We start from the raw sequence: 13,236 nt of genomic DNA on the forward strand, positions 1-13,236 counted from the left end.
GACTTAAAGGGGCCGCCGGGCACCGCCCCCCCCCCCCCCCGCGGCCCCCGCACCCAGGGGTGGGGAGGGCGAGTCGGGCTGGGCAGGGGAAAGCCCGGCTGTGCGCAGCCCCGGGGGGGTCTGTCACCTCCGCATTGCCTGGGGGAAGGGGGGGCGGGGCTGCCTCAAGAGTGGGGGTTTATGGTGTCCTACCGACATCGGGAGGGGGGAACGTGTCCAGCCCACACTGCACCCCAAGGTGGAGCCCCGGGGGTCTGTCGTGGGGGTGTCGCCTGGTTTGTACATCTCGGGGGGGCTCTGTCCTGCCTGCACGGTTCTAGGAGGGGGGGTGGTTTCAGAGTGCAGCGTTTCCCCCATCCCGGGGGCCGGCATGGAGGGGGCTCACAGCCCCTGGGGACAGCGGGCAGCAGTGTGCCATGTCCAGAGATGGGTTGAACCAGGTGGGGGTAAGTTATCATCGTCCCTCCCCAAGAAGGTCCCCGCTCTCCTCTCCACCTCCAAATGTCACATCCCATAGAGATGCTCGGATCTGGGCACACGGATCCTGGCTCAGGGCTGGAGAAGCTCCATGGCCCCAGGGAGGAACCAGCACCCCAGCTCCAGACGCTGACCCCCATGGGAGGGGTCCCGCATTGGGGTTAAAGCAGAGCCCCCAACTCCATCACCTGGGGTCATGAGCTTCGTCAGAGCCTGTCCCCGTCTGCCGCCCCTCTTGCTGTGGAGCCAGGAGATGAACTCACTCTCCCCCCTGCTGCTCCCAGTGCTCCTGTAGCAAAGGGTGGCACCACACCACCCCGCCGGGATCATCACGTCTTTCGGGGACCAGGAGGGGTCAGGAACACCAGAGGACAAAAAGATGGCACAGGGCAGCAAGGGAACATGCGCAGGGCCCTGTGGGACTTGAGTGCCCTGGTCTGATCTCATATATTGGCCCCGTCACTGACGCGTGGTCCCAGCAGGGCAGTGGCCCAAGTTGTGGGCAGGGGTCACTGGCCAGAGGACTGGGGGTCACTGGCAGCAGCAGCAGGAGGCGCAGAGGACGGCCATCCGTGTGCACCAGCACATGCATGTGCGCACTCACCCCGGGTGAGCATGGGGCCCGAGCACCCGCAGGCAGGGCCCCGCACACCCACACACAAACACAGCAGCACACGCGTGTGCACCCCGCGCCCTCAGCCGCACACAGGTACCCACCCCCACTGCACACAGACACCCTCCCCCGAGGCGGCAGCACAGGCAGGGCCACCCCGGCAGGCAGCGGGGAGGCCCACGGGGCCAAGCTGGGAGCAGCAAGAGCTGCCAGCTCCCTCCTTCCCCTCCAGGGATGAGGCCCCAGGCACGGGCAAGGGGCGATGGGGGGACATCCCAGGAGGCGATGAGGGGGGCTGTGAAGTCAGGCAGGGCCCTGCCTTCCAGGAAACCGAGGCACAGAGAGCTGGGCTTTGCACCAGCAGATCCATGATGAGGCAGAGGAGGTGGGATCATCCCCGGCCATGTGGGGATGCCAAGGCAGTTCTGCCCCAGGACCCCCTGGCCGGAGCAGCTGGCTCAGCCCCATCCCCTTCCCCCCATGTCCACTCCCCCCAACTCCGCTTCCCAGCAGCTCCACCCCGGGGGCAGCAGAGCCGGCCCACGGCAGAGAGGGTGCCAACACCCGGCATGGCAGCCAGCACTACGGCTGCCTCCCCCTGCCCACTCTGGGGGGGCCTCATCCTCCTTCTGCCTCCCCTTGGCATGTAAAAAGCACCTCCAAGCTCCTGTACAGTCGGGGTGATGCCCATGACGATGGACCAGCACTGCTAAACCCCCTCAGCCCTGGCAGCACCCCACTTGCCATGGTGCCCACCCTCATGACCACCATCCGGGCAGGGCTGCGGTGCCCTGCAGAAGGTGCAGGGTCCCCCCAGCTCCTGCAAGGGCCCTTCCCCACAGCCAGGGATGTGCCAGGCCCTTCCCAACTCCACCCCCCTCCAGCCCCTGATATATTTTTGGGTTCTGTCTCGTGGCATCTCCTCCCTGCTTCTGCCAGCATTGCGACCCCAGGGCAGAAGAGCCCTGCTTGGAGCAGGACACGTCGCCTGCCTGTACCAGCACACGCACATGCCACACCACGCAAACGCACACAAACACACACGTGCGGATGCTCACAGCTGTTGGTGCACGCACACACGCGCAGGCACGCACACGTTATCACATGCAGGCACTGCATTAAAACCATCCTTTTCAAGCCAAGCAGCAATTCTTAAACAGGAAGGTTGTCCTTGTTCAGCGCAGCCCATCTGCCCCCACCTGCAGCCCGATGCCACCCTCCAGCGCTTGTGTCCCAAAGCCCAAAGTCCCTTCCAGCCCTGGCACCCAACGCTGAGCTGCTCCCTCAGCTCACCTTTGGGTTTATTTTCTGCCCCGAGCCCTCATTTGAATGAAAATAAGTCTCATCGGAAGGGGAAATGTTCATGAAAAGCTCTTGAGTTCTCTCCCAAAAAAAGCCTGGCTTTTGATCAAAAATAAGTATAAAAAAATTGTATTCAGAAAAAAAAAAAAATCAGAAAGTAATCTCCAGGCCTTGAAATTAATTATTTCCAGAAGCTAAATTCCTGCAACCTGTGTCTCGCGCTGTTTCCCTCCCCACACAGCCATTTCCCCCATCCCCAAACCGTCCGGCACCGTGCTCGCAGCGATGCTCAAGCCCCCCAGCTCTGGCAGACCCCAACCAGCAGGATGCTTCCGCCCCCGAGACCTTCTTGTCTAAATATCTCCACATGTCATCAAACCCCCAGCTCAGTGTAAAACCAGCTTCTCCTGTGACTCCTGGCCTTCAAAGCCAAAAAAACCCAAACCTCCTCTAGCCTCCCATCCTGCCAGTGACACCCTGGGTCTCACCTGCCTGCCACCAGCATCAGTGATGGGTCACCAGGCTCAGGGAAGCCCCGGGCACCTGCTGCATCTCCTGGCAGAGCCACAGATAGGAGCCAGGCTCTGCTAGCACAGTGACTGGGCAAGCAGGCAGGGTTGGAAAACCAGCGGGCAGCAGGCAGGAGGGTGGGCAGGGGGCAAGGCAAAAGGCAGGGCACCCAGCAGGGACTGGGGTTTGACCAGCGCCAGGCAGGATCCGGCTACCAGGATAACGAAGCCATAATCAGCAGTTCAAGCACATGCAGCGGTGATCAGTCCACCACCCCCAAACCCCGAGTCAGGTTGTAATTACTGGGAGGATGGATACAAAATCCATCTCAATTGATGGTGACGTGGACAACTGGCAGCCCCCAGCGCTCGCTGGAGGTCAGGGTTCCCTGCGGCAGGGCCCAAAGTCCAGGAAAGCTCATCCCTGGGTGGGGAGCTGGGACAGGCTGAGGAGGAAGGCGGCAGGGTGACCCCGGCCGGGATCCTTTGGGGATCCCTGCAGCGCACGTGGCACCAGTGGGGCCCGAAGGACGTCACCCCCCAGGTGCTGGGTCCTGCTGGGACCACGCCAGGACAACAGGGCTGGGGCTTTTCCCCGGTGACCGTATCCTGCCACGGCACTGTGAGCAGAGCTCGGCCCCCACAGCCCTGCTGGTCCCCAGCCCCTCCGGTCCCTCGGACGAGGTTCCCACGCACCCCCACTTCATACCCAAGTTCCTACAGATATGAGCGCCAGGGGGGAGCGGGGCCCCCCCGGCTGAGCACGCTGCGCTCAGTGCACACCTGCTGGGAGGAGACAGGCGGGCAGCGCTGGCCGGGGTGGTGTGGGAGTCCGGCAGCCACAGAGGGATGTGTCTGTGAGCTGTCTGGTTTTGAGAGTCCCTGGCACGGGGGCTTGTAGGTTGTAGGTGGCACCTGCACAGCCCCTTCCCTGGGAAGACAAAGCCAAAGCAACCCCCAAAGCCTCGGAGACCTCGCGCATCCCTTTGCCTTCCCAGCCCCCAGGGTCCCTCCGTCCCCCCGCCATGGGTGCCATCCTGCAGGCGTGCCCGCTGGCCGCTGGCACAGCCTCTGCAGTGCAGTGACCACCCACGAGCCCAAGAGCAGCCGACCCGCCTCCCCTGGGGCAGCTCAGAAAGCTTCCCGGACAGGGATTATTCCTCGCCTCCATCCAGCTGCTTTTCCCCAAGTGCCCTCTGGGCTTGGGGGCTGCTCTGGGTGCTTTTGGGGGCAGAAAGGGTCTGTGATGGAGTCGGGAGCAGGGCACCACGCCGGGCACCTCCTGGAGTAGGTGGGTGGAGATGGAGGCGCCAAGCACAGCGGCCGAGGGCTCCGTGAAGTGGCAGCTCTGCTACGACGTGAGGGCGAAGACCTGGTGGATGGTGAGTGGGGGCGGCTGGGCTGGGGAGTGAGGGTCGGGTCTCGGGCACGTGGGTTTGGAGTGGGGGAGGCCAATCATGGGGCAGAAGCAAGACTTTGGGCCAAGGACACGGGGGTTATATACACCACAGCCCCACCTGGGACAGAGGGTTGGGGCACAATCCGCTCAATGATGCCTGTTTGGTTGGGTAGTTTCCCTGCATCAGGGTTTCTATTTCTTCCTGCTGATCGTGGCCTTGCCTGGCCAGGCCTGGGGCTGTGCTGGGTTGTCCTTGCCCTGGCTCACCCCAGGTGCTTTGCTCTCATGAATGTTTTTTGGAGAAAAGCTTGCTGCCAGCAGGGAACAGCATCTCCCTGCTTGGCCGTGAAGGTCTCTGCTGGCTTGTGAGCCTCACCCCACCTCTGTCAGCCCTGTCCTCGGGATGGTACCTGTGAGAGGACCTGGGTGTCTGTCATCCCCCAGCACCCACCCTGGGTGGCCTCTGGGTGGCCTCTGGGAATCGCCTTAAGCTGGGCTTAAGGCTGGTTTGGGCACAGCCCTGGGCTGGTTTTGGGAAGCAGAGGAATTCCTCCACAGCTTCGCAGCAAGAGGTTGAGCCAGGGGCTGCAGGTCCCCGGGGAGCAGCCAAAGCTTCTGCCCAGGCGTTTGCAGCAGCTCCCAAGCACCCGTCTCCCTTTGTGAGGGACCCTGCAGCTCTCCCGGGCTGGTACACGGGATTTCTGGGAAGCAGATGGGCTGAGCGGATTCCTGCTGAGAAGCACCAGCCACTGCGGCAGCTCAGGCTTGCAAGGGAAGCCCGAAAGCCCCAGCCATGAGCAGCACAGGGCACTCAGGCAGGGACAAACCCCGGGGACACTCGGACATCCCTGTCTGTGTGCAGGGATGGCACCCGGCATCCTGCCAGCTCCACCGAGGGCTGGGGCAGAGCGGGAGGCCAGATCCTGCCCTGTGGGGCCCTACTGTGGGCGGCTGCAGTTTCCAGGGCAAGAGGCTGGGCTGGTATCAAAGGGCTGTAGGAGGAGGGCAAAGGCTTTTCAGCCCCCCCAGCAGCCCCCCGCGCCGCAGCAGGAACGCAGTGTCCCTTCGCTCGGGAGCACCCACGCTGCCCCAGTGGCCCCGTGGCTCTGCCTGCCACCGCGAACAGAGCTGGGGCTTCAGAGCGAGAAAATTGGGCCTTTGAAGCAGCCCCCGCAACCCTGCAGCCCCACGCTGCCTCCGGCCGCGGCCACTGGCGTGGGGGAGCCGGGTCATGCCAGGACTTGGGGGTGGCGGGCGACGCTTGGCGGGCCGGAAGAGGGATTGGCAGGAGCCCAGGGGCTCTGGGGGGTGTCAGAGTGCCCCGTGGTGCACCCACGTGTGCCAGCTCTCGCATGGGCAGATGGTACCTCCCGCCATGGCACTCGCAGGGATTGGGAGGATTGGGGGGCAGTGGGCATGTGAGGAGTGAGCGAACATAAATGGGACCCCAAATCCCAGATAAGACTTGTCCTTTCGGCTCCCTCAGCCCACATTTCCCACCAAGGCAACAAGCACATCAGCCTCTTTTAACCCCCAAAATATTTTGGGAATCCACCTTCTGTGGCCACACCCCTGGGAGATGCTGGCAGCCCCCAGGACTGTCTGTCCTCATCCTGGGAGCAGCAGCACTCGGAAAAAACACTGTTTTGCTGATTCAGGGCTGAGTGGAGATGCTTTCACTGAGGATAAAAAATGTGGGCTGCTGCAGGCTCTCACTAGGGACCTCGGGCAGGGCAAGTCCCCTGGCAAAGGCTGGAACATCCCGGGAGCCGGTCCATGGTCAACACACGCTCCCAGCACCGATTCTGCCCCACAGCCACTCCCCACTGCACCCATCCTGCCTGGCTGGGTGGCACCAGCCAGTTGCTTTGAGACAGGCGGGTTGTGTCCCTGCCACGCTGTGCCCCAGCTTGTCGCATCTCGTGTTACCCCATATAAAAACAGGAGCAGAGGCTGGAGCTGACGCAGAGGGACGCAGCCAGCGCCCAGGCTTTGCATCAGCCCCTCCCAGCACACCCAGCTCCCCGCGCGCATCCATCAGCCAGCGAAGGGCGCGTGATGGATTGACCAGTGGAGAAAAAAATTAATCAGGCTGGAGGTAGCTATGAATTACGCGGCTAAAAATACCTCTGCGGCATCTCCTGCCGAGATGTCCCCGAGCAAAGCACCAAGGAGCCCGAATCTCTGCTGACACCCCATCGATCACCCCCCCCTCTTCGCCGGGCTGGAGCTTGCATCTGCACATGAGTGTCTCACGGGCTCGGCTGGCTTCAGCACAGCCGATTTACTGCCGAGCCCCAGCAGGGATGCGGCGGCCGATCAGTCAATGCTAGCACACAAGGCCCTGAGTCAGCAGGTATCGAGCGCAGGGTGAGGCCATCCGTCTCAGGGAAGCTCGGCTGCCTCGGGAGAAGGGGAGGAAACCTGCTCCCCAACGTTGTGCATAAAAAGGCTCCGCTGGGGACTGCGGCGGCGGTGGTTTGCAGACTGGCCTTTCACCGCTACGGTGGCGGCGAGATGCCACCAGCAACACTGGCCCCTGGCAGCGTGTCGGCCTCTCTGTGGCACCGTCCCTTCCAGCCACAGAGTGCGCTGGGACATGCGCTGGTGGGTAAAACCAGGATCCTGCAGCCCCTGCCACAGCCAGTGCCCAGGGAGACGGAGTGGCTGGGGGGGGTGGAGATGAAGGGGTGACCAGACGGCATCGCAGCATCCAACGTCAGCAAACCCTCCCCTGGTAGCGTGGTTCCACAAGGTTTACACAAGAAAAGGCTTTTTTCCCCCAGTTCCCAGGATGATGCTGCTCCGGGTGCCCCCAGAGTCAAGGGACCCCCCCGCCTCAGGGTCCAGGGTCCCAGCCCACCGGCACCCCCCGAGAGGCCCAAGGTGCCCGGGTTACTGCAGCTCGCAGGTGGCTCCTCCACGGCACCCAGAGCCGGGCGCTGCTGGCCCCGCAATGCCGGGAGGCCACAGGCGACCGGCTCCGTGCGGTCCCCGCGGGCCGGGGCCGGGACTCGCCCGTGGGCGAGCACTAGATGGCAGCAGAAGAGCGCACACGGCCACGGCCACGGCCACGCTCAGCCCCGGCACCGGGCGGCAGCGGAGCTCCGGGACACCCCGGGGCCGCCGGCGGGGACAGCCCGGGCTGAGCCCCGGGACACCCCGGGGGCGCCCCCGCTGCTCGGGCGGTGCCGTGGGTCGCGGGATGCTCTGCCGTGGCCCCCCCGGGGCGGGTTGCGGAGGCTGGGGGGGGCCGTGGGGCGCGGGGGAACAAGGTTTGGGGGCGACTGTGGGTCCGAGCGCGGGGGCGGGGGGGCCTTTGGGGCCGTCGGGAGGCGCAGGCGGGGTGCAGGGGGACGTGGGGACCCTGGTCTGCTGGCACCCGCTGTGTGCTGGCACATGGGCACCCGTGGGTGCCACGGCGGTGGGGGGTGGCCCCTCCCACCCCAACACACACACACACGTGCTTGTGCAGAGGCATGCACACGCGTGTGCACAGGCACGTGTACACCACACATCGGGGTACATTCACGTGCTGGCACGCTCCCACCCACACAAACACATGTGCAAATACACACACGTGCGCACACACACGTGTGTACTCCCCTGCATGCAACATCCATGCGTGCACACCCCCCCACACACACGTGGAGGCACGCACACACTTGTGAACATGCACACACATTCATAGGCATGTGCACACGTGCACACCCATGCACACATGCACACAAGCACGTGTGCGTGGACACAGACACACAAATGCACACGCACACACACACTCACAATCCCACACACACCCCCCCCCAACACGTCTGGACACACACCCGTGGGCTCTCCCGTGTGCAGCGAGGCACATGTGCACACCCATGCCTACAACATCCGTGTAGGCACTTACACACACGTGCACACACGTGCACAGCCCTTCCCAAGGTTGCTTGTTAAAAAGTACCCGGGTAGGTAAATAGGGGGCAAGGCTGGGGGCCGCTGGCCGGGGGGCCGGGCCTGGGGCGGCCGCGCTGGGGGGGCTCAGCCCAGCTGCTAATGACCCACGGCCGGTGCCAGCTCTCTAATCCGTGCAGAGGTTCAGGACAAACTGTACCAGCGATTATATAAACCGACTTGCCTCTATTTATTTAATTCCCTTTTATTTATTTACCGCTCAGCCAATTGAAGGCAGGGGAGTGCTGTATTCCCCGGCCCCCTCCCAGCCCGCCACAGTCCCGGCTGCCCGCCAGCCGGCACGAAGGGCTGCCGTGGGCCCCACCACTCCGCGTGTCCCCCTGCCACAGGCCTGGGTGCACACCCGTGTTCCTCAGCGTGTGCGTGGTGGTGCCCCGTGGCGTGTGCTGGGGGCACAGGGCAATGCACGTGTGTGCACACACACGCGAACGTGCATGTGTGCGCACCGACGTGCGGGCACACGGGTGAGTTCACGCACACGGGCACGTGCTCGCATGGACACACGTGCACTTACATCCACGTGTGCAAGCGCATCCGTGCACAAACACACCCACGTTTGCACACCAGCACCGTGCCGGGAGGCGGTCGGCTCTGCCAGCTCCTGTCCCCCGACGTGGGAGGTGATATGAGGACACGAGGCCCCAGCCATGTCCCCACAGGGACCACAGTCTGTTGGGGCCCAGGCTGGGAACGGGGGGGGCAGTTCCTGTGGGGAAGGCACAGGACACGCTCAGGGTCCCCCACATCCCCCTGGCATGGCTGTGGCACGCTGAGCTGGTGGGCTCCCACCCTGACACCCTTCTCCCTCAGGGCTGACACAGGGGGACTCAGGGAGCAGCTGAAGGGGAACAGGGTGGGGGATGCCGGACCCCACACCCCCTTCCCAACGGCCGCCCCCTCCCCACAGCACTGCCTGCCCTTCCCCCGCCGTTACATAAAGGCGCGATTACAGGAAATCAAGGGGCAAAATGTCTCACTCGAATTAATAACTGACTTCCTGCGGTTGCAGATTCACCTTCTGCGCTTGTTTATACTCCCGCCCCCCCGCCTGCTTCAGTTAATGCTCCCCGGCGCCGTTTGCCATTAACCAGCTCCGGCACCAGGGGAGGGTGACACTGGGGCCCAGTTACCCCAGTATAGCACAGACAGGGACATGGTGGGAGCCCTTTCCCCATCCATCCTGGTCCCGCTCAGGCAGGAGTGGAGGACCTGGGGTCCCATCTGCTCTGCCACCGCCTGCCTGGTGCCCTTGGCCATGGCACCCCAACCAGCTCCTGTACAGGGGACTGGGAGACACAGGGAGGGCTCCAAGCCAAGAGCAGTGGGGCATGGCCAAGGCTCCCTCCTGTCCTCACACTGGGCACATGGTCCCTCCCCACCCTCCCCACCTCCCTGCACCCTGCTCAGCCAGGGCCAGCCCAGCCCAGCCAGCCCAGCCCATCCCAGTGGCCTCCTCGTCACCAGTATCGCCCATCCCCATCCCCAGCCGCCAGCATCCCCCCGCCTCCGTCCCAGCAGCCTCCCACTGCTCCCCGCACTCCCGTTTTGTAAGTGGGAGCAGGGCCGGCTCTCCAGGAGCTGGGGCCGGGCGCCGGGGAGCCGGGGCCAAGCCATTGTGCTGCGCCGACGACTCGCGCGGGAGAGCTGGTGCTCCCGGATGAACCCGGCTGGCGCAGCCATTTCCTGGTGCGTTTCTTCTATATTCCGAAAAAAACCAAACAAAATTCTTCTTAAACCAGTTAAGGTTGCTAAGAGACAACAATGTGCTTTACATGGTGCCTTATTGACAAAGCCCAGCTCTTAATAAGCTCAGAAATGAACGGCAAGCAGCTTGGAAAGCCTACGCTGCAGGGCTGGGAACCGAGCGCGGCGGCCTCCTTCCTCCCTGCAAAATACCCTTAACTCTGCCCCTGGCAGCCCCGGGAAATGGCCCTTCTCCCCCAGGGCCAGGGCAGGGCCAGCACTGGTATCCCGCTATCGCCCCCACCAGCCCCCCGGAGCCGCAGGAACCCATGAGGTCCAGCGATGCACCGCCGGCACCAACAGTGTTTTGGAGCCGCCTGCTTGGCACAGGCACAGCACCGAAAGCCGCCTCCGCGCCCGTCTGCCAAACACCCACCGGCCCGGGCGCAGCCGGAGACGCTGCCGGCTTCCTCGGGAGGGGAAGAGGAGCTGGCAGCGGTGCCAGCTGGCTCCGCGCTGCCCGTCCCTGGCGCGGCAGGGTGTTGGGTGCCGTGAGCCCTGCTACGGGCGATAAATCAGTCATCGGTGTAAGAGCAAACCATTTCCGAGCGGGGCCAGACTTGGTGTCTGCGCCATCGTCGGCAAAGCTGTGGCAGGGAGAAGGGTCAGGCTGGGCTCTTTGGCGCAGGGCGCGAGGCGGGTGCTGAGCGCGCTGGGGCTTGGGCGAGGGCCCTGCCAGCGGCGTGTGCAGGCAGGAGCAGGCAGGGAGTGGGTGCCAGGCAGGGCTGGCAGCCAGCTGGCATGGCAGGGCGGCCGCAGGGCGTTTGTGAGCGGCGGGCACCACCCTGTAGCCGGCAGGGGGTGATGGGGGGACGGGCCGAGGTCGCCCCCTCTGTCACTCGCCCACCAGGCCTGACGTGCCACCCCAAGCCTGCCGCCATGCCGGGTGTCCACAGGGAGGCTGCTCCTTCCCAACCAGCAGCCTGGACTTTGGGGACCCCAGTGGGGACAGCATGGGGGACAGGGGATGGCCGAAATGGGGGGAAAAGGCGTGGGCAGGAGGTGATGAAGGCAGCAAGGCCGGAACGCTGGTCGGGAGGAGCTGGGCGCAGGGGCACAGCGTGAAGTTTGAGGCACCGTGGGTTGAGTCTGGGCACTCTCAGTGCTCCAGTGTCTGGCTCCGCCGCTCCTCCTTTGCCGCAGCTCCCAGAGGAGCTCAGCACCCTCGTTTCTCCCTCCTCTGCTGATGCGGGTGCTCCAGCCTCTGCAGTGGGGTGAACTGGGCCCCAAGCACCCCCATGTACCCCAGCTCCACATGCTGGCTTGGTGCCCAAAATGGTGCCAAACCAGCCTCAGCCCCAGCACGGCTGCAGTCCCTGGGGAAGGGGGGTGCTGCAGTCTCCTGGCAGCTCCCAAAGCCGTCCAGGAGGAAAAACCAGCGCAGGAGCACGTGTGTGAGGACGAGGAGGATCAGGGAGTGGGTAGCACCCCACTTGCACAGGCCCCCGGGCACTGGGATGCCCGTCAGCGCACGGAGCCTGGGAACGGCGATGGCTGAGTTGACTTTGGCTGGGGTGTGCGGCTCCTGCTCCCGCCTCGCCCTGCCGACGGCGGCTTCTCCCAGCCCCAGCCCCCACGTCCTGGAGGGGGGCCAGCACCCCCACTCTCCCCCGTCGGCACAGTGGGGGTGACGGACACAGGCAGCAGCGGGGAGGCCACCCCAACGGCACCTCACGCTCACCCAGAGCCCCCCCCGCCCCGAGGGCTCGGGTACCACTTCTCCCAGTGCCGGGGGCAGGTGGGGGACGGGGCCAGATCCGCGCCTGCCTTGGCCACGTCCCCAGCTTTGCAGCTTAACGCTCAAATCAGCTTGCAAGGTGCCGGCTGCTTAGCACCCAAATCCCCAGCCAGGGCTAAAAATAACCCCCCCGGGCTTGGCGGGTGACAGCTGGCACTGCTCAGCACCACCTTGGCACCACCGCGGAGGGGCCCTGGAAATGCCACCACACGAGGACTGGGAGGCAGGAGCTGGCCCCATCACCTAGTTGGGTGCCCTCGCCCGCCACGGGGCAGCTCAAGGCTCTTGTCCCTGGGGAGAAGGGAGGTGGCAAAGGGGGGGAGGTAGCCCAGTAGTGCCACCAGTTCCTCCCACTGGCATGACTGGGAGCGGTGCCAGGCGCTGCCAGCCTCGCAAGCGGGGCTGGGAATTTTCACCCGCTGGCAGGATCTCTGCGGTAAGCCCAGGAGGGTGTTTCAGGGGGAGGGTTTAATGTTCTCGTCCTCCCCCTGTGACACCAGTGCTGCTCTCACACCACCCCTGACCACCCTTGGCCCTGGCACAGCCCCAGTGTCTGACCCCACGCCTAGCCGGCCACCCCTGCCTGAGACGAATTTGTGCAGCCTCAGCCCTCAGGGGAGGTATTTGGGGGGTGCTGGCGCTGGGACCCCCTGGCCATGGGGAGGAGTGGAGGGTCACTGCTGCCACACCGGAGGTGGAAAGCTGAACTCAGGAAGCCTCAGCCCACGTCCCTGCCGCCACTGGGGCCATTGGCAAGAGTTGTTACCCGCCCTCGCACTGGCGGCCGGGCAGCGCCTTCACACCTGCGGGGACGGGACGACGTGCCCCCAGGCCCCGCTCCAGCAGCGCCTGTGCCTGGCAGCTCCCGGCCGTCTCAGCCACACCGCGCCTGCCTGCAGCACGCTCAGAACATTGCCGGAGCCGTCACCGGTTTAAAAATAGCGTCTCAGCAGAGTGCAACCGCGTTCCCTAAAAGCCATGTGGTTCGAGTTAGAGGATTAATTGGAAATGCTTATTTTGATTTGCAAAGTGATTGGATTTTTCCAGGGCATTTTGAAAGGAAAAAAGTCTGAATTTAATTATCACTATTCCAAAAAGCACCATGGGACCGAGTGTTTGAGGCCGTCTCATGTTTGCTTCACACCCCTCTCCAAAATGCAGGCAGGCCGCGGGGGACGCGGCGGGGACGCGGCGGGGACGCGGCGGGGACAGCTCTCTGCGCCCCGCACCCGCTGCCAGCCGGTCCCCGGCTCCCCGCGGAGGGCGAGAGGCTGGGGCCACGCGTCACGTCGGCCCCGAGGGAGCGGGCGCCACCGGCACCCACCGGCCAGCTCACGGCGTGTGGCACCCCGGCACAGCTCAGGCTGGAGGAGAGCGTGGGGAGAACCATGGCAGCGCAGGCCAGGCCCGGTTTTGGAAGAGTTTTCTTTCACCAAGTCGCTTTGTTTTTACCAAAATGGATTTTCAGCAGTAATTGACTTTTTTTTTTTTTTCT

This window comes from Strix uralensis, chromosome 27, assembly GCF_047716275.1.
Source record: "Strix uralensis isolate ZFMK-TIS-50842 chromosome 27, bStrUra1, whole genome shotgun sequence".
NCBI classification, from domain to species: Eukaryota; Metazoa; Chordata; class Aves; order Strigiformes; family Strigidae; genus Strix; species Strix uralensis.